This window comes from Podarcis vaucheri (genome assembly GCF_965113315.1).
Source record: "Podarcis vaucheri genome assembly, chromosome: 3".
NCBI lineage: Eukaryota > Metazoa > Chordata > Lepidosauria > Squamata > Lacertidae > Podarcis > Podarcis vaucheri.
Window position 1 is genome coordinate 13,376,955 of NC_138761.1, and position 25,886 is coordinate 13,402,840.

Consider the following 25,886-nt stretch of genomic DNA (forward strand, 5'->3'; position numbering starts at 1 on the left):
GGTTTTTACACATGCAAGAGGTGAACCAGCGTAATATAACACCTTTGCCGTGTATCTTTAAAAATACGCAAGCCAGCAATTGATTTTGATGTGGGGGTGGGGAGGCGAGTGGGGTCTTTGCGGAAGGGGGCGTCCTAATTGAGACACAGGATTCTTATGAGACGTGTGGCTGCCCGCCAGCAAAATGGTCTTTCACAGCTGGAAAAAATAAACACTCTTGGGAGAAATGCTCTACGGTTATGGTTGGCCATAGACACAAGTGAGCATCATTTCACTTAACCACCTAACCCCTGAATGTGGGTTCCAAAACCAGGCAAACCCAGACCCCAGCCGGACCCCCAGAGGTCCCCACTCTTCCTTCTGGAGAGGCCCACTCTGTTAAGTTGTGGGTGAACATACCAGACGACACAGCGATTCTTCAAACAGCTCTTGTTTATTCACAGGCCAGAACAGAACTGAACTGAAGGGTTCAGCCAGCTTGCTTATATAGAGCTCCACTAGAATGCAACAGTAACCATTTTCTGTAACTATCCAATCACTGGACGTCACTTTTGATCCCTTATGTGGACCTGAGTGAAAACTATCTACAGTATCCCCCTGCAGGCCCAGAGTGAGAACTTCAGTACATAACACACGCAGTTGTGTGCTAAGGGAAGGTTGCCTTCTACGCTCCAAGGAGGAGAAAGGAGTGACTCTCCTTTTGCCTTCAGTCCCACGGCAAATGGAGAGGGGAAAGCAAGGAGTGGTTTCTCGCTCCCACAAGGGCCGGGGCGGGGAACCCGGGTCTCTCCTGATGGCACTGAACTACCCATCCCTGACCACAGTAGCTGAAAATGCTAGGAACTGTGCTCCAGTGAGATCTGGGAGGCCACAGGTACCCCATCCCATGCACTAGGGATTTCACCTGGGGAAGACCTAGAGCTCAGTGGTAGAACATCTGCTTTGCACGCAGAAAGTCCCTGGTTCCATCCCCAGGAAGCCCAGGTAGGACTGGGAGAGAGCCCCCCCCTCCTGAAACCCTGGAGAACCTCTGCCAGTCAGTGTGGGCAATCCTGAGCTACGTGGACCAATGGGTATGACTCCGTAAAACCTTCTAAGTCAAGGGTCCCCAAACTAAGGGCCGCGGGTCGGATAAGGCCCGAGGGACTAGTTTATCCGGCCCAGGGTGACCCCCGCCGCCCGCTGACACCCACTCTTATCGGTGCTGCGCTGCACGGCTGCCCACATCCGGGTCAGAGGAGCACCGGAAAGAGCTTGTGCGCATGCGCAAGCATTACACTCATAAAGGTAAAAGGACCCCTGGCCATTAGGTCCGGTTGTGACCAACTCTGGGGTTGTGGCGCTCATCTCGCTTTATTGGCCGAGGGAGCCGGTGTACAACTTCCAGGTCATGTGGCCAGCATGACTAAGCTGCTTCTGGTGAACCAAGGCAGCGCAAGGAAACGCTGTTTACCTTCCTGCTGGAATGGTACTATTTATCTACTTGCACTTTGACGTGCTTTCAAACTGCTAGGTTGGCAGGAGCTGGGACTGAGCAGCAGGAGCTCACCCCGTCATGGGGATTCGATCAGCAAGTTCTAGACTCTGTGGTTTAACCCACAGCGCCACCCACGTCCCTATTACACTCATACCTCGGGTTAAATATGCTTCAGGTTGAGCGCTTTCAGGTTGTGCTCCGCGGCGACCCGAAAGTAACAGAACGGGATATTTCAGGGTTTCACCGCTCGCACATGCGCAGACACACAAAATGATGTCATGCGTATTTGCAGAAGCGGCAAATCGCAACCCGCGTACACGCAGGTTGCATTCTATTCAGGATGCAAACAGGGCTCCAGAACAGATCCTGTTCGCATTCGGAGGTACCACTGTATTTGCGCATGCGCAAGCGTTATTTCCGGTGCACATCCGGGTCGGAGGAGGCCCGTGCACATGCGCACAAGCTATTTCCGGTGCTCCTCCAACCCGGAAGTGTACCGGAAATAGCGTGTGCGCACGCATATGGGCACGTGCTCCTCCGCCCTCCGGCCCGCCACGCAATTAGCGCTGGAGACACCAGCCCAAGGTGTGGTAGGTTTGCTGACCCCTGGTCTAGGTGCACAGACTGGTTTTCAAGTCTGATGATGATGCCCAGCTCTGCCTTTCCTTCCACCCTCAGCTCTCCAAAAGACTGGCGGAATCCTAAACCAGAGCCCGGAGGCCGTTTTGGGACAGATGTGGGCAAACAAACTGAGGTTGAATACAAACAAGATGGAAGCGCTGAGCCTAGGGAGATCTACAGCTCCCAAAGGTCTTTTTGCAGCTACTCTGTGATGGGTGGCAGTTTGGGAGTTTCTCCTGGGTTCTGCGCTGACTGGGGAAGCATCGGTGACAAGGACTATCTTTTGGCAGCTTCAGGTGGTACGCCGACAGCACTCCTACTTGGGGTGGGGAGCTGTCTTTGCCACAGGGAGCAGTGTCCTGGTCACATGCGGGCTAGACTAGACTGGTGCAATGCGCTCTAAGTGGGGCTGCACTTAAATGCAGTTCAGATACAGCTGGAGACCTACTGGGGACAACGTGGTCAGCATCTGTCTTATACCAACAGCAGTGCCTACTGGTGGGTTTGCAGGCCCAATGGAAAGTGCTGTTGAGTCCATCTTGTGCTCCACCCTCTTAGTATACCCCATAGGACAGCAAGGGGGATAACCACGAGAGAGAGGACCATCGCTAAGTGGCCCCACAGCTATCAAATCACATTCCGTTGGACCTGTGTCAAATTTCTGCATTGCAGGCCTTTCTGGAGACCCTAAAAACTTCTTTTTTTGGCCTTCAAGGCATTATGTTTAATAACCAGGTGATGGGCTGACTAGACCACGCTCTTAGGAGCTCTGCGGAACATTGTTTGGTGGCCATTTTAAGTCTTAAAATGTTGTCTAGTTTTTCTTTTTATCTTTTGTCGCTTTTAATTTGTAAGTCGCTTTGAGCAGGCACTTGCCCAGGAAAGCGGCCACTTTAGAAAAAAGAAACAAGCAAATAAACACATAAGCGGGGGGGGCGCTTTGGTTGATTAATTGTCAACCAATTAATTGTCAACCAACCGGGGAAGCAGGAAGCAGAACTTTTGAGGGCAACAGCACTCCTCACTTGCAATCTGCACACTGCTTCTGACAGTAGAGGGAGAACATAGCCACTGTGGCTGGTAGCCACCGATATAGCCTTGTACATAAGCACAAACCTGGTAACTGCAAGGAAAAATGGGTTGCATGCAGTTGAGCACATGGAAGGATATGCATTTGAGTGAATGGACTAGTGGAGAAGGAGGGAGGGAGCATTCTGCCCCATTTTTTAACCCAGCAGATAAATAATGTGGGCTGCAGCAGGAGGGACAAATGGTTTACCATCCATTTTCTGCTAGTAAGTGTGTGTGTGTGTGTATTTGTACCCTTATAACTTTGTGTACTTATAGGAAAGCATGAAACGGGACAAAATCATATGCATGTTTACTCAGAAGTCCCACTACATTTAAAGATTTCAGCCTCAGTTAATCAATTTTTTAAAGCATAGAATCCATCTTATTAAAATGTTTAATTCTTTAAAAGTTTCAAGTGGTTGACAAGACTCTTGAATTTCCCCATTATATTAGTGGAATGGGCTTTTCACTCAAATGGGAATTTAACATACAGACAAGATTAGTCATCCAACATCGCAGCTTATTCGTATGGATGTTCTGCACGATAATTATATGCTAGCGGTTTTCTTCGGAGTTTGCTGGTGTATAATGTGAACCCATTAAAACCTCCACAGAAGATTCCACTGCTCCCCCAAGGAACTTGTTCCACTTTCTTGTACTTTTTCTTAATATCTCGTTTAAATTTACACTGCAGCTATCTTAAGAGCACTACCTCCTTAATTTCAGGCAATAATGACCAAAGCCTGCCTTTCCCTATTGCAGCTTTAATCAGTGAATGTTCTTTGGATGCACGGCAATTATCAGTATCACAGCGTCCCAACAGAAACACCCAGGGGTGTTAAATTCTACCATCCAAGGATGGGGAACCTATGACCCACCAGGTGCTGGGCAATAGATCCCAGCCTCCCTGCAGCTGACGGAAGCTGGCATCCACCAACACTTGGCTCTCCACCCAGTTTTGTGCCAAAGCAAACTGCAATGTAAGGGACAAAGCTGGCGCTGTGGGTTAAACCACAGAGCCAAGGACTTGCCAATCAGAAGGTTGGCGGTTCGAATCCCTGCGACGGGGTGATCTCCCGTTGCTCGGTCCCTGCTCCTGCCCACCTAGCAGTTCGAAAGCACGTCAAAGTGCAAGTAGATAAATAGGTACCACTCTGGCGGGAAGGTAAACGGCGTTTCCGTGCGCTGCTCTGGTTTGCCAGAAGCAGCTTAGTCATGCTGGCCACATGACCCGGAAGCTGTACGCTGGCTCCCTTGACCAGTAAAGCGAGATGAGCGCCGCAACCCCAAAGTCAGCCATGACTGGACCTAATGGTCAGGGGTCCCTTTACCTAAACTGCAATGTGTTCCACTAGAACTGACTGCAGGTACACTAGGGGGAAAACACAAAGAGGGTGGCAGCAGATAAGACCTCATCTAGGCCAGAAGTCTACCACTTGCCAGCCTTCCTGCTTAACAACCAGCCCAGCTACTTCCTTAGTATTACATGTGTTCCTTGGGATAGCTCAGTCGCTAGAGAATCAGAATTTTAATCTCAGCATCATGGGTTCAAGCCCTCCACTGGGCAAAAGAGGCCAGCATTGCAGGGGGTTGGAGTAGAGGGCCCTTGAGGTCCCTTCTACAATTCTATAATTCTAAGTTCTGAAGCAGGGTCCAGATGTGGCCCTCAAGACCTCTCTATGTGGCCCTCTGAACTCTCCATAGGCCACACCCCTCGCTGGTCCTGGCTTTGTACGCTGAGAGTTTTTGCCTGGCTGGAATGTGTCCTTGAACTCTGGTATTCCAGCTTGTTTATCCAGACGGAGAGTATAGAGAGAGATGCCCAAGTGCGTGTGGAAACTAGCCTTGCTCTGCTCACATTTCCTCCGCCCCCCCCCCAAAAGGTTGCCAAGAAGAGAATATGGCCCCCAGGCTGAAAGGTGTTTCCCACCCCTGTCCTTAAGCTGTACCGTTACAGTTGTGTTTCTGTTTGTAATCTTTGCCGTGCGGTTTTATCTTTAACAAACTCCGTTCTCCTCTGAACATCTGGAAGAAGTTATGTCATTGTCATGTTATGTCATATTATGTAATAATAATAATAATAATAATAATAATAATAATAATGTAATACGGTTGTACCGTGGTTTTCGAACAGCTTAGTTCTCGAACATTTTGGCTTGGCTCTCGAATTCCGCAAACCCAGAAGTGGCTGTTCCAGTTTGCAAACTATTTTTGGAAACTGAACATCCGACACGGCTTCCGATTGGCTGCAGGAGCTTCCAGCAGCCAATCAGAAGCCGTGCTTTGGTTTCCGAACATTTTGGAAGTCAAACAGACTTCCGGAATGGATTCCGTTCGACTTCCAAGGTATGACTGTATAGTGGTATCTCGGGTTACATACACTTCAGGTAACCCAGAAATAGTACCTCAGGTTAAGAACTTTGCTTCAGGATGAGAACAGAAATCGTGCTCCAGGGGCACGGCAGCAGCGGGAGGCCCCATTAGCTAAAGTGGTGCTTCAGGTTAAGAACAGTTTCAGGTTAAGAACGGACCTTCAGAACAAATTAAGTACTTAACCCGAGGTACCACTGTAATAATATTTGTACCCCGCACATCTGACTGGGCCCATTACAGAATACTCCTCCATTGCAAAAAAAAACCTCCCTCAATCTAAGAGTTCCTGGTTTTCTTTGCTTTTTTTTTTTATAGACAATTTAATCGAGGCTAAGACTATTAATAATGGCTAGTAACCGGAATGGCTTAATGCTGCCTCTTGAATCATGATGCTTCCATTTGAGGGCTTAACATTACATATTGCTCACAGAGATACTGCAAATGGGCTGTTGGCAACAGTTTGTTTTTTTAAAAAAAGAAGGAGAAAAATCTGGTTTAAACAGGGGGGTATATGACCTGGCATTCTGATGCCCACAACATTGTGAGGTGGCTGCAAAAAGAAGGGCACGCCTGAAGACCACCCATTCCGTGACAAAAACCCACCTGGAAGCACCCTCGGGTGCAGCCCGCCTCTGAATGCTAAGTGGCTGTCGGACAAAAACAGGAGGAGGCTATTGCCCTCAGGTTTTCCAAAAGGCATCTGGTTGGACACTCTGTAGTAGATGGGTGTTTGGTCTGCCCTCACAAGGCTCTCCTTTTCGTACCTATGTTAATTTTCACAGGTCCTAACATGCCATGTCTCAGCAAAGAAAGTTTGTGTGGATTAGAGAGCGTGTCTCGAATAACTCTCCAACCTTAATTTGCCCTTGGGAAGAGAACCACAACTATTGACCGTACAGGTGGCAACTGAACTATTCCCCCTTCTCGTTATTAAAACCCTATATATATAAATCCCTCTCTTTCACTCCCACTTTTCATTAGCAAACGGAAAAAATAAGCCACACAACCACAGAACCATCTACACCTTTCTTTTCTTATTTAAAGGTTTTGCATCCTGACTCCCCGAGTTACCTGGGGCAGGCATAGGCAAACTCGCCCTCCAGGTGTTTTGGGACTACAATTCCCATCATCCCTGACCACTGGTCCTGTTAGCTAGGGATGATGGGAGTTGTAGTCCCAAAACATCTGGAGGGCCAAGTTGGCCTATGCCTGACCTGGAGGCTCTCAAGAAAGCATCCAAAAGCCCCCAATAAACATAGGAAAAGAGGAAGAAATTTCCTTATAGGGAGTGAATCCAATGGTCCATCTAACATAGTCTAAAGCAGGCTTTCCCAAACTTGGGTCTCCAGCTGTTTTTGGACTACAACTCCCATCATCCCTGACTCCAGGGAAGTCTGGTCCAGACTGACTTGCGGTGGCTCTTCTCCAGAGTTTCAGAATACGCAGTGTGACCAAACCAAATCTCCTAAGACAGCACAATTCGCCCAGTCACCAGCCTGCAAATGCTCTACCTCTCTTTTAAATCAGAACCAGTGAAGGCGGTGAAGGTCCTGTGTGAGTGTCTGGAGGCAGTTGGAGGATGGATGGCGGCTAACAGATTGAGGTTGAATCCTGACAAGACAGAAGTACTGTTTTGGGGGGGACAGGGGGCGGGCTGGTGTGGAGGATTCCCTGGTCCTGAATGGGGTAACTGTGCCCCTGAAGGACCAGGTGCGCAGCCTGGGAGTCATTTTGGACTCACAGCTGTCCATGGAGGCGCAGGTCAAATCTGTGTCCAGGGCAGCTGTTTACCAGCTCCATCTGGTACGTAGGCTGAGACCCTATCTGCCTGCAGACTGTCTCGCCAGAGTGGTGCATGCTCTGGTTATCTCCCGCTTGGACTACTGCAATGCGCTCTACGTGGGGCTACCTTTGAAGGTGACCCGGAAACTACAACTAATCCAGAATGCGGCAGCTAGACTGGTGACTGGGAGCGGCCGCCAAGACCATATAACACTGGTCTTGAAAGACCTACATTGGCTCCCAGTACGTTTCCAAGCACAATTCAAAGTGTTGGTGCTGACCTTTAAAGCCCTAAACAGCCTCAGTCCAGTATATCTGAAGGAGCGTCTCCACCCCCATCATTCTGCCCGGACACTGAGGTCCAGCTCCGAGGGCCTTCTGGCAGTTCCCTCACTGCGAGAAGTCAAGTTACAGGGAACCAGGCAGAGGGCCTTCTCGGTAGTGGTGCCTGCCCTGTGGAACGCCCTCCCATCAGATGTCAAAGCGATAAACAACTACCTGATATTTAGAAGACACCTGAAGGCAGCCCTGTTCAGGGAAGTTTTTAATATGTGACATTTTAGTGTATTTTTCATCTTTGTTGGAAGCCGCCCAGAGTATATTATATTATTATTATTATTATTATTATTATTATTATTATTATTATTATTATTATTATCTGCACCAGAAGACCAACAAATATATCCTCTGAGAAGCCTCCTCTTGGAGGTGATTATATCTTGGGGGCCACCACATCACAAAAGTCATGCAGGCACACACAAAACTGCACAGTATCCATAATACAAGTGTCCTCAAAACTCTCCCAAAGAGTCCGATAATCAGAAGTTTGGATACATGAAAGCACCCTTGTGTCTCCCAACACTCCCTGATCGAAGCAGTCATTTCCAATTTGTTATTGGAAGTGCCAGGTGGAAACGAGGCTGACGGCCCCTTCATCCCCCATCCGTCGTTGGTTCCCTCCAGGGCCAGCCCTACCGTTGAGCAGACTGAGGCAGCTGCCTCAGGCGACAGGGGATGAGAGTGCAGATGCTGTCTAGGGAGCGCAGGCCAGACCAGGTAGTACAGGCAAGCTCAGCCTGCTCTTCTCGGGTGCTGGCACTGCCCTGCCACCAGGGTTGAGACAGGATCTAATGGCCACTCTAACTGCTGCTAACTGGCAGCCATAGGATCGCAGAATCGTACAGTTGGAAGGTGGACTTTTTCACTAGGGGCGCCAGTGTTGTGGAATGCCCTCTCTGCTGAAATATGAGAGACCCCCACCAGCTCTCTCCAAAAATAGCTGGAGACCCAAGCTTGATAAACTCTGGTCTCTAGACCATGGGTAAGCAAACTAAGACCCGGGGGCCGGATCCGGACCCATCGCCTTCTAAATCCGGCCCGTGGATGGTCCAGGAATCAGAGTGTTTTTACATGAGTAGAATGTGTCCTTTTATTTAAAATGCATCTCTGGGTTATTTGTGGGGCATAGGAATTCGTTCATTTCCCCCCAAAAAATATAGTCCAGCCCCCCACAAGATCCCCACAATGTGTCCCTCTAGCTGTGAACGTGCTTTGCTTCTTTAGCTCTCCAAAACCAAGTACACATTTCCACTGGATGTTTTCCAGGAAAAGCGAGATGGGAGATCTGACCACTGGGGCCTCCTTCCGCAGAAATTTCTCAGGGGGGGGGAGCACTGGGAAATGTAGTTTGGGCACTGAGCCACCAGGAACCTTCTTGGGCGTGTTTGATTTGTGTCCATTTTATAGCAAACTTTATAGGAGACATTGTAAGACCATGCTGCGTTAGACAAATACACTGTAGCTTGCAAGTTACAACTGGTAGGATTGCTGCAGTTTGTATCCATGCTCCAACCTCACCATGGCAATATTAGGTAAGAGATATGGGCACTTCAAGATTCTTAATTATTCTTTTAAGTTGAAGGCTGCGATCCTGCTTACGCTTATCTGGAAGCAAGTACTGTAGATGCATCAATGGACCATAGGTCAGTGATAGGGCGCATGCTTTGCCATGCAGAAGGTCCTCCTTTCACTCCCTGGCATCTCCTTTGACTCCAGAGAGGTGCTGCCAGCCAGAGTAGGAAATGCTGCCAGTCAGAGTAGGCCAAGGTGGAGAAATTGTTGTTGTTGTCGTTTCCCCTTTCTACAAGGAGAGCTCTCAAGGTGGCTATCATTAAACAGGAACAGAGTGGGCGTATGGGAAAGCTGAATACAGCCTGTAAGATTTCATTCCTCTCAGTCTTCATGATTTCCCTGATTCTAAATGTTTTCATACACAGGGCAAGTTCTTGCCCTGTCATTAAAAAAGCAAAAAAAACCCCACCTCTAAACACAATCAGAGTGCAAAATCTAAATGTCACAGGAACCATCACCAGACTTCCTCCTTAGAAACTACAAAGACTAGTCCCAAGATAAGGGAAAGTGTTCAATGAATGTATGCGTCTCAAATTCTGATTTGTGTGTGTGTGAGAGAGAGAGAGAATGTGTGACACTGTGCGCATGTGGGGTCACTCATGGGACTTCTGCTGGATTTTCCATAACCTCACTGAGACATTTTCCAAACACATCAGCAGGGGGGAAGTGACTTTCTCAACTGGTTCCCAGAAGAAAATGGCCAACAATCCCCTTGTCTACTGATCCCGGAAATCAGGGTACAACGACCCGCACATCCGTGAAAATTCAGCTTCAGTGGCATGGATTTACATGGTGAATGGCTGGGATGTTGCTGGAAAACATTTAAACCACAACCATGACCTCCTTCCCCTTAATATAATACTCATTCCTTTTTTTCTTTCAATGAGAAAATGCCACATGAATAGCTGTCGCCATTCAGCTATCAACGCTCCAAAACCATAAATGACATCTATTTGAGTAAGCCATGCTCACCACAGTTACTAAGGCTGCAAACCCTAATCCCAGCTACCTGGGAGTAAGCCCCATGGAATTCGGCAGGACTTGAATTCGGGGTAGGCAGGGCTAGGATTGCAAGCCCAGAAAAGGAGCTGCAGACTAGGAAGCTTTGAATCTTGCTTCTGACATCAGCTGGCGTCTATCAGGTGTCACCCTTTGACAGCTCCTGGGGCTCAAGGGCCTTGGCGAGGTCACAGGATTTGACACCTGCCTTGGGCCTCCCACTCAAACATTCCCCCACCCATGGGATCATTTGGTGGCAGAGAATGAATCCACGTCTAGTATACCGTCTTTCATTTTGAATTTCCCACAATGCCATGTTGGCAATATGTTGGGGCATTATGGGTAAACAAAATGGCAGGTGGCTTTCAGTTGCTGCTTCATTGCCTCACCTTGATGATGAGTGGGTGATGTTGATAAGCAAAATTGGGGGAGCCAGCAAGCAGTGATTTGGGCAGGGGGTGGCTGTGAGAAGATAGAACAGTTAATAGTTGAAATTCCTGCAGGGAGTTGGACTAGAGAACCTTTGGGGTCTCTTCATACTCTACAATTCTATGATTTTATTATCTACCTTGCAGGGCTGTCATACAGATCACTGACATAGCATTTTTGAGGTGCTGTTGCTTTTTCAAATGTGCATCTTTTTTGTTACTTATCAAACGTTTTGCTTTGAAAGTTTCTAAATCGTGCCTTCGTCCCAAACATGGATTCCAGGATGGTGTACATAAAGATTGCAAATTTTAATACAATAAAAACAAAATTCACAAAGTCATTTTAACTGTGTGTAGATGACTGAATTACTCTGCCGAAGTTTAAGTGTTATGTTTAAGGCTCAGATCTGCATTAAGCAGCTACAAGGATAAAATGCAGGATAAAACATCATAGCAATACATGCACAACTCAAGCTCATGTCATGTCATGAAGGTACTGTTTATAACCTGCCCAGCAAGACAGCAGGTTTGCATGGTCACCAAGTTGGTAACTCCAGTAGCCACTGATGCACCCCAGGCAAACCAAACCCCTTTGTGCCACCGTGACTGTTCAGTTAATTTACGCCATTCACATATACATTTAAAAACTGTAACAAAAAACATCTTTATTCAATATTTCTTAGTTTACAAAAATATGTGCATTGTCTCTATTTACATGTGCATTTCAACCAAGCCATGAAGCTTTATCTGGACACAGTCCAGGCATCAGGTGGTGAGTTTTATGTTTGAATTCTCCACTGAACAAAAACTTGCATGCAGAAAACTTGTGTGTAAGAGAGAAGGGTTCAGCCCAGCTTTCTCCCTGCGACTGTGCTGAGGCTTGTTGTTTTTAAGTGCAAGCCCAGAGAGGATTTCCCCCTGACACACACACACAAGCCACCATCATTACCAACAGGAACATGAAGTGGTACAGCCCAGGAAAATCTTTACCGCTTGCTCCAGCTTCACATTAAAATCTTTCTCTGCTTTGCAAGGACCAATATCCCTTGTCTGCTTGCTTCTGCTAGCTGCCGCCCCTGCTGCCATCACCGCACACTTGTTTCTCTCACCCTTGAGGCATCGGAGTGCATGCAAGTGTTTTTCTCGGCTGGTGATTTTGCACCTGGTTTCTTACTCAAAACGCCAATGGTCCCCCGTGACGCCGTCGCACTGATGCCATTTCTTAAAATAAAACCGCAAACAATCTATTGCCTGGGCCGCCTTTAAATCCGTGTGGCCCTCCGCCTGTGTGCATGCGTTGGTCACACCACACAGCGCACCGTTTGTGCTGAGAAGCTGCATCTAATTGAGACAAATAACACACGGGCTGGAAAAAACAATGCTCTATACCAATCAATTTCCAATAGAGAAACCGTGACAGCTGCACTTAAAAGCCAAACTGGCCTTGCTGAGCCAGACAAAAGATCCGTCTAGCACAGCTCTCTGTGTCCAACAGAGCTCAGTCAAGGGCCACACAGCAGATCACAAGAGAGGGCATGATGGAAATAGGTCACCTCTAGCTGTTTGACCCTGCTGCCTCATAATCAATGATATAGTGCCTTGGAACATGGAGGTTCCAGTCCTAGCTATCATAAAAGAACAGCGGCACGCAGTCGCTTAAACTCACTAATACCTCTAATCCTTTTAAAAAGTCGCCTCTTCTATGCATCTCCAAGTACCCTAAGAGGCTGCTCTCTGTTTTTTCCATTTCCTGGCACATCCTGTCGATTCATTCAATATTTATGATGCAGAACAATCTTGCCATAAACCCACAGAGGCCTGAGTGGATTAAGTCTGGAGAGGAGGAGGATCCCTATCACATTTTAATGCAAGGGTAAACAATAAAATTGCAAGGGTTTTAAAAAAGAAATTTGTCAGAAGAGAGAGCCGAAGCAATAAAACAACAACATCCAGTTCGCTACATTCTGAAATTACATAAATGACAGGTGGAATAGCTCAGTCGGTAGAACACGAAACTCTCAATCTCAGGGTTGTGGGTTCAAGCCCCACGTTGGGCAAAGGATTCCTGCATTGCAGGGGGTTGGACTAGATGACCCCCGCGGTCCCTTCCAAGTCTATGATTCTATGAAATGCAATTTGGATATCCAAAGAGCTGCGGTGAATTAGGAAGCTTCACTGCCATGGACAGACTACATGCCCTTAGGCACTTTCAGCATCACTCCTTCCACCCGCATTGTGGTGAATATTAGTAATTCTGACTTTTTCCCATGGTGGTTGTAAGAATTACAACAAGATAAAGCACAAGAAGTACTTTGAATACTTCAACAGAGCTATGCAGATGTTGCACATTGCTACTCTACGGCAAGGCTTACCCTGGGATAAGGTTTGTCAAAGCTAATAAAAATAAAATGTAGCTGTCAGGGAGTCTGTCTGTCAGAGACCTGTCTGCTCTGCTTTAATCTCTCAAGTGTGCCTTCTTTTCCCGACACAGTGTTGGCCCAGTTAGCATCCACGGTCTAAATTTGCAAGGAATACACAGAATCCGGTGAGTAATTAAGTGATGGTCCGGTGAGTAATTAAGTGATGGTTGTAATAATGTAGGATTTCTGTTCTCCATCCCCCAGCAAAGTCCATAAAACGATCGGAAAAAGCAACAAGAAACAGGGCAAAGTAATTCTTCCAACGATCAGAAAAAAAATGGGTACAGCACTAACACCTTTAAACACAACTTGCTGATTTCTTCCTCTTCAAATAACGTACAGCACCACCAGACAGAAAAAATATATACCCTCGTCAAATGGAAATAAATGGCTATCCGGATGTAGTTTTCTCTGAGACGCAGCTATGAGCATGATCTGTTTCAACGTATCCACACACAATCAGGTGCACCATTTTAATTCCGATAATTTTTGTGTGTGATGTCACCCGGAGTTTCACGTGAAAGGGCAACGGGCGAAACGACCATTTCTCCAGAGCAAAAGGAGTGGTTAAGTGGAACCTGCTATCCTTTCCAATATGGAAGGGCACTTTCACCCACAACACCCAGCTGGGATTGACTTATCCGCCTTGGGCTCCTTCCAGCGGCCTGCAGAACAGTCCGGATGCGAAGAGAAATGCCCAGCCATCGCCTCTTGCCGTGCATAACACTCTCCCCCTAATGCAACCCCTCCCTTATGGCGCTACTTTTTGTAGTATCAGATTAATCTTCCACAGCTGCAGGCTGGACTCCCATCTGACCGCATTAGATCTGCAGGGCTGCAATCACATTACTCCCCTCTTCATTGCAAGAGACCGTGGGGCGGGGAATGGGGCTGCTGCTGGTGGAAGAAGTGGAAATGCCAACAGTTCCTATAGAGATATCTGCATAATATGACAGCTGGGGTTGTAGGGGGGGGGGCTGGCGGAGAGGATGGGTGGGAAAGGTTTCCAGTGACAAAGCAGTAGCGATCCTGTCCCTTTGGCATTAAGGGAAAGGGGGAGGGAAAACTGGACCTGGTTTTCTGCAGGGTGGGGCTGTGGTAATGCCCAAGGGAGGGAGGGAGAGATCTTCATGCAAAATGTGTCCCAGAGAAGGAGGGAGGGATTCAGATGCGTTTTGCTGCATTTCTGCCCAGGCATCAAAAAAGAGAGAGAATTTTTTTTTGGGGGGGGAGGGTTCGGTGGAGAAGTGAAATAATTTAAGACACACGTCTGATCCAGATTCTTTCCCCCCAACCTTTGACGCACGCACACTCCCGCTTCCGAAAATAATAAAGACCTCCCCAAGGGAGAAATCGCAATGGAGGCAGGTGAGGGCAGGGGTGGGGACAGGTGGGGGTGGGGGGTGTCCTCACATGTAATACAGATAGGTAAATCAATGGGGGAAAGCGACTTTTTAAATGCATATTATGATCAGGAAGAATAAGCCCCTCCCAATCCGCTTTCCACCTCTGTTCCCCAAATGGATCCATTTGCACAAACCTGTTGAAGTATGAAAGGGGGGGGGAGAGGACGCTTGCCTGACCACCAGTCCCTCTCTTTTCCAAGCCACTGGGTGCAAAGAGGAGGAGGGAGACAATGAGGCAGCCCAGGGAGCAACCGACCACGCCTGTTTTGCAACCCACGGACCGTTACGCGAACCAGCAAGCCGCCCAGGTCGCTCGCCGGGGATGCTGCGCCGCCGCGTCTCCTTTTATTGCGCCGTCTCCGCCTTGGTGTCACCCGCCTCTCCCGGACCTGGATCCACCTCTTATTGGCAATGCCAGACCTCGGTTCTCGCTGATCGTCCCGGGGAAACGGGGCGAGACAGCAAGCGAGGGGGGCTAAGTTAGCCTTCGCCGCGATGCTGCTGCAACAGCGCAATGCTGGAAGCGTTTATTCGCAGGAGAGAGGCATCTCCTCCTCGCCCGCCGGGCACCGTGACCCTCGAGGGAGGGCGATCTCGTCCCTGCGGAAAGGGCTCCCCCATCACCCGCAGACGCTGCAGCGCCACCGCGGCCCCTTTCCACGCAGCGCCACCAGCCCCACGACACCAGCCACCCAGACAGAGATCGGCGACCGAGTGCCAACGTCTCTGCGATCCCCGGTGCCCCGATCCGCAAGAGGAAGGCAACCCCCGCACCCCACCCCCAAATCTACGCATAACCCTCTCGCTCGGTTTAGCAAAGCTGGAAGGAAATCGCCTACCTCTCCTGGCGAGGGTGGTGGTGCTGGTGGGGGGCCGGGGGTGTCCGATCTCCTTCGCCCTTGTATGCAATGCGGCGCGCTCCCTCTCTCTCAGCAGTGGCGGCGGCGGCGAAGTGCAGGAGGAGGAGGAGGAGGAGGAGGTGGGTGGGTGGCGATGATGATGGTGGTGATGGTGATGATGCAGCAAGAGGCAGCGAGAAGAAGCAGCAGCCTCTCTGGCTGGAGCTGGCAGAGAGAAGGAGGGAGGAAGGAGGGAGGGAGGGGGCAGGCTGAGAAAAGAGGAGATCCGAGCAGCAGGCAGCGGCTCCGCGGCAGAGGAGGAGGCTAGCAATGGATGGCGGCGGGTGGCGTTTAGCGAGGAGGAGGAGGGGGGTTCAAGGGAGTGGACGGCAGGAATCCGCAGCCAGCCAGCCGGCCTGCCCGCCCCCTCCGATGCCCGCCCGCACAGCGACAGCTGCACTGATTGAGAGAGGAGAGGAGGGGAAAGGGGGCGGGGACAGAACGCTCGTACTCATGCGCGTTCGCGCGCGCGCACACACGGACAGCCCCGAGCGCGCTTCACAATGGAGACGAGAGCGCGAGCGTGCGCGGCTGCCCGGCGAATAAGGGAGCAGGGAGGGCGAGGGCGCGCGGCGGGGAAGGCGATGGCCGCGGAGTCGCAGGGCTCTTTCCCCGCTTTCCGCAGCGGACGAGGCTTCCACACGCATAACGCATAAGAAAAACGTGTGAGCCCAATGACTCGGGTCTCAGACCCGCGCGCAAACGAGAGGGGCGCGTGTTGAGGCGCGCTTTCTCGACCACCCTCGCCACGGTCCCGGAGGAGGGCTTCGCGCGCCCTTGAGCGCATCCTTGGCGCTCCCTTCGGAGTGGGCCAGTCCGGGGTGGGGCAAGCTCTCGCGCCCGGCCTGGGATGTACCACTTCTTCACGTTTCGGGTGGTTGGGGGGGGGCTCGCTAAGGAGGGGCTCCCTCGGCGGAACGGCCCTCCCCTGCGTGCCGGAGAGAAGGCGGGAGGCGCCTGCGCTTCATCCCTGCGCGTCCCGCGTGTAGGCGCTGCTTGGTGGAGCGGGGGAGGGATTGGTTCGTCTCTTTCGGCCGGGCTGCGTGGAGCTCGGGGGACCACAGCCCAGTCACCGCTTGACCACTTCGGCCAGGCCCAAGTCCTGGTTTCCCATCAGCCCCTGGTTTTTGCCGCTCCCCCCCCCGCAGGCGGCCTAAGGGGCTGCAGTATGAAGCAGAATCCTTGTGCGAAGGAGGGAGAGGGGCTTCTTGAACCTTTCATCGCTGGCATATTATTATTATTATTATTTTGCACTGACTTTGTATTTTTAATATTATTAAATTCCTGTCATTCCTTCCTCTCGGAATCACAGAATGTATCCATATCAGATCCATATCAGATCCTTTGCTGGACATAACAAATAACATTAAAATGTAATGGTCTGTTGTGAGTGTATTTAGTGGGGAAATGGCTCCAGGTTTATAATAATAATTTGGGGTGAATATGGGGGTTCTGTTTCCTATACAGCCACCTTGATTTTATTGTTACACACACACACAGAGAGAGAGAAGCTACATGTGATTCTGAAGACAGCATGGGATACTCATTTTGAGTAAATAAGGAAGCCACTTTCACTAGAATGTAGCTTTCCCTGCTCTCTGGGGTGGGATTTGGCAGCAAAATACCGTATTTTTCGCTCTATAAGATGCACTTTTCCCCTCCTAAAAAGTAAGGGGAAATGTGTGTGCATCTTATGGAGTGAATGCAGGCTGTGCATCTATCCCAGAAGCCTGAACAGCAAGAGGGATCGCTGCTTTCGCTGCGCAGCGATCCCTCTTGCTGTTCTGCCTTCTGGGATTCAAAATATTTTTTTTCTTGTTTTCCTCCTCCAAAAATTAGGTGCGTCTTATGGTCTGGTGCATCTTATAGAGTGAAAAAATACGGTAACACGTCCCAACTGCTCTTGAGTTCACTTAAGGAAAAGGTGGCATATAAATGTTGTCGCTGGCATCCATCTATTTCAAGAGACAATGGAGTGCGCCTCTGGGGGTGAAGTCAAAAACTGCTGTGTTGTCAGCACTGAAGCCTGGGCAGGGTGCATGGAGGTCCTGGGCTGCCCAGATGACAAGACCCCCTTCTCTGCCTCACTGATATGGTCCAAAGGAAAGCAGAGCAAGACGTTTAACACCATCTTGGCTGCAGGAGTTGATGGAAGGAGGCGTACAAGATGCCATCCAACGGCCTTAAGGACTTCACTCTGGGTTTGTGTAGGTAGGGATTACTCCTGAGCCATTTCTTCTCCCAAAGATATTGTGCAAGGCAGGTTTAGGATCAGAGTTTTCCTTCTAGATGGGCCACCTTCCTATGTTGACAAGTCCCATCTTCCCCTCACTTCCCTCTACCCCACGTGCTATAACCACATTTTCGGCTGTTGGACCCCCTATTGGTCCTCTCTGTTCAATCCACCAGAGTCTGTCCTTGCATGCAGGAGAAGTCCCTAACTCATTGAAGGTTCAAGACCCATCAGATACCCACACATGCTCTATTCCAACAGTCGAAGCTGTTTCCCAAGGTGTGACTGCTGTCACATGCTGGTAGCTTCTAGAAGCCACATCTGAGAGCTGAATACAGGGTCAAAGGTGGACAAACTACCCCAGAAGGTGCATGATGTGTCACCCACCAAAGATACTACCCCCCCCAACACCCCATTCATTTTAATAAAATGGATGTAAACAAACATGCATATGGAGCTGTCAGCCCCAGACACATCAGAAGCAACATGCAAAAAGAGAATTAAGAGCTAATTTTAATAACTACTTCCGGATCCATATTCCACTTCCTTTGACGTTGGAGCAGAGTACCTGTGTGCTTACGAGTGATGAGGGAAGTTGTTGACTAGGTTCCTCACAGCACCTTGGGGGAGCTTTTATGAGTCACCGTTGCTAACAAGCAGTGTGAGCCTCCCACAAGGCTCCGTCAAGGAACCGCTTATCTATGACATCCTCATCCCCTCAAGATTTCAGGGCATTTCTCAGCTGTGCTTGAGAGATTTGTACCCCTTTTCCCTGACAAGAGCTGTAATTGGTTGTGAACCGAGTCAAACGCCTAGTGCTTCCTTTCTTTTTTTAGAGGAGCTCTTTGGGAGCCTTATCAAAGCAGAAGATGTGCAGAAGTGTCCATAGTTCAGTGCTTCAGCCAGGTATCCAGTTTTGTTGTTTAGTCATTTAGTTGTGTCCAACTCTTCGTGACCCCATGGACCAGAGCACGCCAGGCACTCCTGTCTTCCACTGCCTCCCGCAGTTTGGTCAAACTCATGCTGGTAGCTTCGAGAACACTGTCCAACCATCTCATCTTCTGTCATCCCCTTCTCCTTGTGCCCTCCATCTTTCCCAACATCAGGGTCTTTTCCAGGGAGTCTTCTCTTCTCATGAGGTGGCCCAAGTATTGGAGCCTCAGCTTCAGGATCTGTCCTTCCAGGGAGCACTCAGGGCTGATTTCCTTCAGAATGGATAGGTTTGATCTTCTTGCAGTCCATGGGACTCTCAAGAGTCTCCTCCAGCACCATAATTCAAAAGCATCAATTCTTTGGCGATCAGCCTTCTTTATGGTCCAGCTCTCACTTCCATACATCACTACTGGCTATCCAATACTGGCGGGGAAAACTGGGACATTCCAGGATCAAATTGGAAGCTGGGGTGGCTTTCGTAATTCCAGGACTATCTCTAGACTATCGGGACACTTGGAGGGTTTGTGTCACCCGCTACTGCAGGTATCTTCTCTGTGTTAATCACAACGGCTGCTTTTTGCACACTGCTATTTTACTTGGGCGTGGGAACTGTTGCACTTCCTTTTGAAACTTCTTGAAGCAGGCACTGTTCTTAGAGCAAACTAACAGCATATGTTTCCCTGTTTATTCAGATAACACTGGGCTGTATACGAACCCTGTACAATGATTAGTTCCAAATCCACCCAGAATCCTTTGTGGTAAATGTAACAACGCTGAAGTTTTAGTGTAATAAAACACATAAGGCTGCTACTCAGTTCTGCAGACAGTAGACTTTCTACTGGCTTCATTTATTTGAATGGGTGGTAAAAGTATTGGTCGGCTCTCATGGATAATTAAGGTTGCCATTAGGAAAGTTTGTGGGAAAAGAGACCAGGAAATAGAGCATTCTGCCTTTTTTCAGCCACCTTAGGACATATTTTTTTTAGTGATGTTCATTTTTCCCCAAGTGCAAATTCTATGTGTATGACATGTGCGAGGTGGGCATTTAAAATTTTGTAACTACGCTCATACCTTGGTTCTTGAATTTAATCCATTCCGGGAGTCCGTTCAACTCCCAAAACGCTTCAAAAACCAAGGCGCGGCTTCCGATTGGCTGCAGGAGCTTCGGACGTTCAGCTTCCCAAAAACGTTCACAAACCGGAACATTCACTTCTGCGACGTTTGAGAGCCGATTTGTTTGATAACTAAGGCGTTTGACTACCAAGGTACCACTGTAGTCTCTAGAAATTCGAAAGATTAAAATGTGCCCTTCGAGTGGCTGATCAACAACATTTTGGGCAAGAGGCCTAATAATTTCCTGGTTCTCCTGAACATACTACCTCCCCACAGGAGTAAATGGGTGGGCAGTATAAAAAGAGGCGGCCCCTTCCAATATGTAATTCTGCCATTTCTCACTGAGTTGTAGTTGGCATCTATCTGTCTCGGGAGACAATGGCATTCCTTCCAACATTTATCCGATGAAAATAGGGGCGCCCTATTCAACAACAACAACAACATTTTATATTTATACCCTGCATCTTACTGGGTTGCCCCACCCACTCTGGGCTGCTTCCAACATATATAAAAAAATAAGAAAACATTAAATGTCCAAAAACTTCCCTATACAGGGCTGCCTTCAGGTGTCTTCTAGAGGTTGTAAAGTTACTTATCTCCTTGGTTCAGGGGTTGCATAGCTCCATACCCTCCAACATCCAACATTTCTCCAATGAAAACAGGTATGATTCTGTAAATCCGCAACTATCCCTGGAAAATAGGGACACTTGCAATGGAGAAGTGTGCTTTTAGGGGTGAAAGAATGTGCTGGACAAGGGAAGAGGATAATCAACAGCCCAGGTCTGGGAAGCGATGGCCTGCAGCACCAACAATTCCCGTGACCTTGGTAAGGTCAAGATAGGCCTTCTGGGTTGCATCCTTCAGAAAGGCCTTGGCAGTTGAAAGCAGCGGAAGACGCCCAGCGAATATTTGGCAGTTCTGCTTCAGCAATATTATAAACATCTCCACGAGAACATGGAAGCACACAATGGCTGGGCTTACCCTAGAGGAAATGGTACTTCATCAGGGCGTAACTTGTTTAAATAATCTCTTAATTAAAAGGGGGGAAATCTGGATGGATGCTGAATGTCTTTTTAGAGCAGGAAAAATAATGGTCAGCTCCAAGTCTTCACGATATGCTGAGTGGCCTACATGTCTTATTTTGTTAGGCAAAGCAAGAGGGTCAAAGAGGGAGGACATCACTCTTCCAAAAAACAAGAAGCTTGTACCTTTTCGTGAAGAGCTACTACCAGCTTCTATTTCATCTATAACTACCAGATAGACGATAGATGATAGATAGATAGATAGATAGATGATAGATAGATAGATAGATAGATAGATAGATAGATAGATAGATAGATGATAGATAGATAGATAGATAGATAGATAGATAGATATAGATCTCCAGACAGAGAGCGCCCAGGTAATGTAGTATAATAACCACATTAAACAGTCATGCCTTCTCCCAAAGAATCCTGGGAAATTTAGCTTGCCAAGGGTGATTAGAGTCATTAGGAGACCCCTATTCCCCTCATGCGGGTGGCGCTGTGGGTTAAACCACAGAGCCTAGGACTTGCCTATCAGAAGTCGGCGGTTTGAATCCCCGTGACGGGGTGAGCTCCCGTTGCTCGGTCCCTGCTCCTGCCAACCTAGCAGTTTGAAAGCACGTCAAAGTGCAAGTAGATAAATAGGTACCGCTCCAGCAGGAAGGTAAACAGTGTTTACGTGCGCTGCTCTGGTTCGCCAGAAGTACCTTAGTCATGCTGTAGATGACCCGGAAGCTGTACGCCGGCTCCCTCAGCCAATAAAGTGAGATGAGCGCCACAACCCCAGAGTCGGCCACGACTTGATCTAATGGTCAGGGATCCCTTTACCGTTACCTATTCCCCTCACCAGAGCTACAGTTGTCAGAGTAGTTTAACAACCAATCCCTCTTCCCAGGGAATTTTGGGAATTGTAACTCTTCAAGGGGAATAGTGTTCTTTCAGCACCCCTTAACAAACTGTCATTTCCAAAATTCTCAGAGCGGGGGAGCCATGTTCAAAGTGGTATAATACTGCTTTAAATCTGTAGTGCATGTGGGGCTCACTTCTGTGGACTAGCCTTGAGAGAGATGGGTCATCTCTTTTCAGGGCTTCTGTTCTCACTTGGTGGGGAAAGTGAAAAAAGAGGATTCCATCAGGAGTTAAGTGTGGGATTAATGCAATCAACCAGTAGATTAATAAATTTAAGTTTGGTTTTTTTAACCTTGCTGTTGAATGTTAATTGATAAATGCAGATTTTAACTAATGTGGCTGAGTTTATACTGGTTTGCTTCTGAGGCCAGCATGTTACAGCAATAGGGAATAAAATATTCCTTCTAACAAGTAATGGTAGCATTAGCCTATTAAATTGTAAGTGGTTTTTATTATTTTCTTCAATACTTACATGCACCGTCCGTGAGTTAAGGACTCTGCACATGAAGAAAGGCTCTCACGGATTGAGAGGATGAGACCAATACAGTGGTACCTCAGGTTACAGACGCTTCAAGTTACAGACTCCGCTAACCCAGAAATAGTACCTCAGGTTAAGAACTTTGCTTCAGGATGAGAACAGAAATTGTGCGGTGGCAGCGCAGCAGCAGCGGGGGCCCCCATTAGCTAAAGTGGTACCTCAGGTTAAGAACAGTTTCAGGTTAAGAACAGACCTCCAGAACGAATTAAGTTCTTAACCAGAGGTACCACTGTAGTAGGTCCAGCCATCAAGAAGGTCATTTCTTCACATATTATAGAGGAAATGAGGAGCAGATGGGGGTCATCAACCTGGGAAAGTAGCCTATCTAAGAGAAGGAAACCTCTGATCCTAAACCTCTGATGCCTTGTGGGAAATATTCAGGAGAAGACAAGGAGTATACGCTACACAAATCCAGAGTGGAGTCCCTAAGATGTTTGGATGGCACCTTCTACGCCTCCTTCTGACAGCTCCTGCAGCCAAGCTGGTGCTAAATGTATTGCTCTTCTTTCCTTTGGACCACACCAGTGAGATCGAGAGAGGGCTATTGTCGTCTGGGCACTTATCTTTCCACAAGGGCCGACATTGATCGCCTGATCAATCCAGCATCACCTGAGCTCTGAGAGTGCAGCTTTTTCCCAAATGAATTGCATAGTTTTTGAGCACCAGGACATTTGCAGGGAAACTGTTATGTACTGAGTTGAATAGGATCCAAACTGCAGCAGTCTGATTGGTCCTAGAACAATAGGATCCAAATTGCAGCAGTCTGATTGGTCCTAGAACAATGCAGCAGTATGATTGGTTGGCAGGAACCACCCAATCATGCTCCAGATATAAGTGAATCCACAACCTGATTGGCTTACAGTAGAATTCCAGAATTAGCCAATCATGTGCAGCCCATTGTGTAAATAATGTATATAAAGCAGATACTTTGAGGGGACATTCATTCATTCCTCCTCACCACTATGAGCTGAATAAAGAGCATGAAATCACTTTGCGACTCTGAGTATATTTCAGAAACCAAAAGGCTTGTTTAACACTCTGTATGATATATACTGTATAGTGAATCAACACAGGTGCCTGCCTTTTTTTTACACTCCTTGAGGCCGTGCCAATGGTGGCTGTTGGAATAAGCTCCCACATTCCAGAATCTTGAATTCTTGTTTAATAGTCCAATGTTTGTTGACTCACCATCTTAGTCAAGATGGCTTTGCAAATGCATCACATATTTCCCAGCTTGCAGGAATGAAAGATGGCAAAGTTTTGTATGAAGAACTTAAATCAGATTTTTTAAACATGACAAGTAAAGCTATTTTCTGATGGTCGGTCTACAGTGAAGATTTATGGTGCATGTATAAACCATATAACCCAGAGAACATACAGTGGAGGTGACACCTGAGGTGGCTGGAATACTTTCACAGGAAAATAATGTATGTTCATTTTAAATACATTTCCCATGGGAAGAAGTTTATTTCCATTGCAAACATAAAACATAAAACCAGCTTTGTTTTGGCTAACGCTCCATTGCAGAAGAACCCTTATCGTACGGGGCTTGGGTGTTTGGATGTAACTTTGATCTAAATTCATGCAGTCATAAAACTAAAAGGGATGTGTTTATTAGTGCTTAGTTATGCCAAAACTTTCCCTGCTATGCTCTCAGTGTTGCAAAGGTCCTTCAGTGTCTTTCGATTTCTGCTGGCTCCATTATATCAGTCAGAAGTGGTTGCTCACCACCTTCTCTGGAACCTGAAGAAGCCAAACCAGATATATATCCGAGAACCAGAAAATGCATGGAGGGAGCTTCACTGAGTCTTGGAAAACGCCCAGATTGAGCTAGAGAGCAGTAGCTCATGATGGCTGGCATCATTTCACCCCCAGTACGTTTCTGAACACAATTCAGAGTGTTGGTGTTGACCTTTAAAGCCCCAAACAGCCTTGGCCCAGTAGACCTGAAGGAGAACAGAAATCGTGCAGCAGCAGCACAGCGGCAGCAGGAGGCCCCATTAGCTAAAGTGGTGCTTCAGGTTGAGAACAGTTTCAGGTTAAGAACGGACCTCCGGAACGAATTAAGTACTTAACCCGAGGTACCACTGTATTGAGAAGCAAAGCAGCTAGTAACCCGAGGTACCACTGTACGTTTCCGAGCACAATTCAAAGTATTGGTGCTGACCTTTAAAGCTCTAAATGGCCTTGGCCCAGTATACCTGAAGGAGCGTCTCCACCCCCATCGTTCTGCCTGGACACTGAGGTCCAGCTCCGAGGGCCTTCTGGTGGTTCCCTCACTGTGAGAAGCAAAGCTACAGGGAACCAGACAGAGGGCCTTCTCAGTAGTGCCACCCACCTTCCCATCAGATGTCAAGGAAATAAACAACTCTCTGACTTTTAGAAGACATCTGAAGGCAGGCCTGTTCAGGGAAGTTAAGTTTTTAATGTGTGACATTTTAATGTATTTTTAATCTTTGTTGGAAGCCACCCAGAGTGGCTGGGGAGACCCAGCCAGATGGGCGGGGTACAAATAATAAATTATTATTATTTCACATGAGAGCTGTGCCTTGTTGAACAGGAACCTGACAAAGCCAAATATTTTGGATGAATCCTTTCCTGATTTCTTGGGAAAGGCGCCCCTGTTTGACTTCTGCCTGTCTTGCAGCTGTTACAGAGGCTGGGTGTATGTTATTTCATCCATGACTCCACATTGCAAATAGCAATCACAACAACACATTGTGGCACACATCCCCTGCTCCCCTCATTTCACCAGTGAGTGCTTAACTGTTCTTTAACAAAAAGCAACAATTGCAACAGCTTTTAAAGCATTCCAGCAGTATAACCAATTGCATAATTCCCTGTAATATTCCCATACTTATTATTTCTTCTGCTTTTTCATGGTGCGCTGCCTGCCCCAATAACTGTATCAAGTTGAGATCATCTTAAGCATCCCACATTTGTGAAATCTATGGAGACGCGATTATTTTTGACGGGTAAAAGTCCTGACAGACAGTTTGATTCTTCCTCTAGACAGATGTAAATAAATAACCCTTGCCCTTATGCTCCAGTGTGTCCACTGTTTTCATGTCTCACGATAACGACAGCTACAAAAACAAAAGGAAAATTTCTGAAAGCTCTAGATCAGCCTTCGCCAACTTGATACGTCCCAAATTCTTTGGACTACAACTCCCATCAGCTCCAACTAGTTGCAGTCCAAAACATTTTTAGGGGACCAGGTGACCAAATGCTGTGATGTCCATCTTTTTATAACATATTTTTTCCTTGATTTTCATCCTGTCTGCATGGGCAGAACCAGAGGGCAAATGAGTGGGATAACGGTAACTGTTAAGTTGTGGGTGAACATATCAGACGACACAACGATTCTTCAAACAGCTCTTGTTTATTCACAGGCCAGGACAGAACTGAACTGAAGGGCTCAGTCAGCCTGCTTATATAGAGCTCCAGTACAACGTTACTGTAGCAACTTTCTAAAACTATCCAATCACTGAACATCACTTTCGATCCTTCATTTGCATAACTATCTACAGTATCCCCCTGCTGGCCCAGGGTGAGAACTTCAGTACATAACAGTAACCTCTGCCCCCACAATGATGGACCCTCTGTGATTACTCAAAGGAAAGTCACAAATTATAAAATATACCCTAAACATGCTTGTCATATTTGGGCTGAAGGCTCTCTGCCCCCAGTTTAAGTGTGTGGCTGTGAGAAATTGTTTCCCCAACAGCAGTGATATTACAGACAAATT

General features: G+C 47.8%; 1 protein-coding gene across 2 annotated transcripts in view; it reads right to left on the reverse strand.

Moving 5' to 3' along the window:
* Nucleotides 1-15,543, reverse strand: part of SPTBN1 (spectrin beta, non-erythrocytic 1) — a 244,607-nt gene extending 229,064 nt beyond the window's left edge. Inside the window, exon 1 of one of the 2 annotated variants that reach the window (XM_082217182.1) lies at nt 15,328-15,543. The gene's annotated coding sequence lies outside the window, so the exon portion shown is untranslated. The remainder of the gene's footprint in view (nt 1-15,327) is intronic. The other variant, XM_082217180.1, reaches the window with a different exon arrangement.
* Nucleotides 15,544-25,886: the final 10,343 nt, after the last annotated feature.